Consider the following 4,363-nt stretch of genomic DNA (forward strand, 5'->3'; position numbering starts at 1 on the left):
TCTGATAAAATTGAACGTACAAAGTTTTATATACTTAGAACATTATTTAAATTTCCTAAATCAATTGAGTATTCTGAGTTATTAAGACGATTGTCTCAATACCTAGTTTTTATATTCAAGGGATATCATAATGAAGGACCAATTTATATCAACAACTTATTTAAAATCAAACAGTGTAGACATAACCTTAGGGGTAGTGGATCCCGTATGGATCAGCCGGCTCCCAAATCTCGTTTTGGGCATCGGTCCTTCTCTTATATTGGTTGTCGGCTGTGGAACAGCCTTCCTCAAGGTGCCAGGGATGCCAAGAGCATTACTATCTTTAGAAATCAGTTAACTAAGTTAAATTTGGATACCGAAGTTAATTGCAAATGCACCTTCTGCGCTGGATTCACGCCTTCTGCGTTATTTCAATAATAGATTTTACTAGCCCTTAATCTGCAATATATTTAGCTTGTATATTTCGGGCATATGGCATGTATTTTTTTTATATATATTTTCTCAAATTACTTATTCATTTATTATATTATAGTTTCTAATTATATTAGTTAGTATTATATTAGTTAGTTTTATATTAGTTTATCTCAGATTCCATGAAGTCTTAATTTGTCCTATTAAAGGTGATTGAGATAAGAAATTATAAGCCAGTGGAATCAGAAAGGGTCACTATGCTACTCATTTTGTTTCATAATATTAGTACAAAGTTCAGGGTGCACTGTCAGTTGTAATGTAGGAAGCTAGGAAAACAAACGAGTCAATGGTAGTAAAAGGTTTAAAAATTCAATTCTTTCTAACTTTCCGAGAACATCTCACAAGCATTGCGTGTTTGGCTGTAAAATCATCCTTGTTCTGTGTAACAAGACTTGAGTATGCACCATAAATACCCTATTAAAAAAACACATCATTTGAATTGCCAAGATATTCAATGGGTCAAAGGGAAGTGTAAGGGCAGTTTTGGTAATTTGAAGAGTCCAAAACAAGGTAATGCCTGCTTTACCGATGTTGTGAACAGGGGTTAGTTTCATTTGCAATGCAAGCTATTTTTTTGGCTTGTTTTTGTTATGTTTCTGGTTTTTGTTTGAGCACCACAAATGGATTTGGAACAATCTAATATACTTCATTCTCGGATACAGAGTCTGAAAGTACAGAAGGTGGAACACTAAAAAGTGTGCAGGACAGAACAGTTGGGGCAGCATTAACTTCCAGTTCACAAAATAATGGTTTGTTTGAATTGTTTGTTTTTCTTCTTTGTAGTGAAGTAAGTACAAGTCGCAATAATTTCATAGCGGTATTGTTTTGCAAGACTTTCTGATGTTTTCATCAAAAACTGTAATTTTTTTCAAGACCTGCGCGCATGTACATGTAAAGTTGATCTAGTAAATAGTATGCTATGAAATCCCTGTTGGTTGCATATTAATTTTTGTTCTTATCTGTTTTCTCGATTTCAACAGTGATGGTGGTGTGCAGACGTGACACAGTTGTCCTGGCAGCTGGCCATTTAGAGGAAAATCGACGAGAAATTCACGACAAGAGAGTGCCAAAAGATCGTGTTTGTGTGCTGTTAACAACAGCAAAGCCTGATGCTATTGCACCATTTATTGCTGGCGATCCAGATGAAAACTCATTTTTGGAGAAAGGAAAGTTTTTTGCTTTTCCGAAACAATTCATATACCGAGCAAGTCTTCTGAATGAATCTCTCCAGTTAGCACCATATAATGCTCCATCTTAAAGGGACTGGAAGGGCTAAAAATGACCAATTTTTGTGTCAAATTGAGGGTCCAAAAACATAATTTGAAAGAAGAGTACACAAAACATGTCACTGACAAAAATACATGGTCTCCGCATTTATTTTTAGAGATTCTGCATTGGAGTCAGGAAGGTGATATTGCAACAGCAAAGTGAGGTGACAACATTAATCATTAATTGTCACTAAAGAGCTGTATTTTAAGGGTCGGAAAATGATGCAACATGACACAAAATTGATTATTTTTAAGCCTTCCTTGTCCCTTTTCGTGCATCTAACCTTTTTTTTCTGAAAGAAATTGTCCAACTGCAAAATAGTTCATTCTCATCATTTCCTATCTTGTGTATCAAGTCAAAATTTAGCAGTATTTTGAATCACTACCAATCAGTTAAAAGAATAGTATTATGAAGATAGTCCTTGAGGAATTAGTTTTTATTGAAAACCACCATAATTAGGTTTTCCAAGGACTCTTTAGAGTCTGATGTAAAGCCAAAGTTATACGAGGATGCAAGTTAGATATCACAAGGTGTTGATCTTCGATACGAGGTAAAAACGCAAATTTCATAGAGAAATCTCTGCAAAGCAGAAGCGCCAAGTTAATGAGCCAATAGCCGTGGGTCTCTGAAACTAACCAATCATCGGCGAGCCCTAGACCTTGACCTTGGCCACGAGTGTTCAATGAATCAGATCGGAAATTTTGCCACATATACAGGAAAGTGAGGATTAGTGGAGTGAGAAAGTTAGGAATAAGAGACCATAAATAGTTCAAGAACATTTTATTGAACAAAAACAATAACAACTCAATTCCGTTTACTCAGTCCATTGAAACATGATCTGAAAGAAAACAAGAAGAGAGCTTAACTCAGTAGAGGAAAAAACAACAACCCTCAGCTCGATGAATGAACCCTGGTCTGGGAGGGTAGGGGTTGTGATATCTAACTTGCATCCTCGTATAACTTTGGTTTTACATCAGACTCTAAAGAGTCCTTGGAAAACCTTAATTATACTTCGGATACAAGTTAGATATCACAAGGTGACTTTAAAGCATACCTTCAATACCGAGAGCGACACGACTGAAGAATGACGAAGAAGGCCTGTAGTAAAATTTTTAAAACGTCGACTGCGATGACCAGTCTGCTGTCTCCAGGATGAGATCCAAGGGGACGCCAGCCTCTCTGGGCGCTGACGTGGAGGCCCCACGGGTAGAGTGAGCTTTAAAAAGTGAGGTCTCAATCCCTACCTCGGAAAGAAGGCATTTAGTCCATCTGGCCAATGTGGAAGAGGAAATATGTCGATATGGCTTTTTGTAAGAAACGAGTAGCCTATCATCACTTCTCAGCAACTTACCTTGGAGCATAATCGAAAGTGCTAATGATGTTGATGATGCCGTGTTCCTCTGGGAAGGTCTTTTCAATAGCATTGCAAACGACCACGCTCCGATAAAATCAAAGCGTGTAAAGGGGACAAAGACACCATGGGTTACGAACAAACTCCTCGAAATTCGGAGTGATCGAGATTACCACTGGAAACAGGCTCAGAAGCGTAAGAACTCGCAGTATCACTGGCAAATGTACCGAAAATTAAGGAACTGTGCGAATAGCGAGGAAAAGAAGCTGAAATCGAAATATTATTGTCGGCTGATAGAAGATGCTAAAGGTGACAGCTCCAAGATGTGGAAAGCAATTAAAGAGACACTTCCCTCTAACCACAATGAAATTAATGCAGTTTTTGGTCATGGAAAATTGCAGACTGACCCCAAAGGCATTGCAGAAACTCTAAACAATCACTTTTCAAGCATCGGTAAGAGCCTTGCAAAGGCCTTTCGTGGTTTAAAACCGACTCAGTACGATGCAGTTCCTACCTTATCGTTCTCTCTCAAGTATGTGACGTCAGCCTTTGTTGAAAAGCAGCTGCGCCTAATGAAAACCAATAAAGCGGTAGGACTAGACAACATCAGTGCACGTTTACTCCATGATGCAGCAAATGTACTTGCTTCACCTCTGGGGGATATCATAAACCTCTCTTTTGAGAAGGGTCAATTCCCATCATCTTGGAAATGTGCGAAAGTGACTGCTCTTTTCAAAGAAGGTGATAAGTCCGATAAAGATAACTATCGTCCCATTTCTATCCTGCCCACGGTCAGTAAAGTAATTGAGAGAGCTGTTCATTCTCAACTTTACGGCTACCTCGACTCTAACAATCTGCTTGCTGTGAACCAGTTTGGCTTTAGACGTGCAAGATCTACCGCTTTAGCTCTAACGCAGTTTACCGATGAAGTGCTAAGTAATATGGATAAAGGTTTAGTAAATGGTGTAGTTTTTATTGATCTGAAGAAAGCCTTGGACACCGTTGACCATGTCATTTTACTCGGGAAGCTCAAATCTCTAGGATTACGCAGCAAGAATCTTGAGTGGTTCCATTCCTACTTATCCTCTCGTTACCAGAAGACTGTGATTGGTCAAGCCTCTTCTCCTGCGCGGAAGGTTTCCGTTGGTGTTCCTCAGGGGTCTATTCTCGGTCCATTACTATTTGCCATTTACATCAACGATCTACCCAAGGTCCTTCGGAACACTACGGTCACCTTATTCGCTGATGACACTGCTATCTACTGCTCTTCTC

Source organism: Stylophora pistillata, chromosome 13 (assembly GCF_964205215.1).
Source record: "Stylophora pistillata chromosome 13, jaStyPist1.2, whole genome shotgun sequence".
In the NCBI taxonomy this organism is placed as follows: domain Eukaryota; kingdom Metazoa; phylum Cnidaria; class Anthozoa; order Scleractinia; family Pocilloporidae; genus Stylophora; species Stylophora pistillata.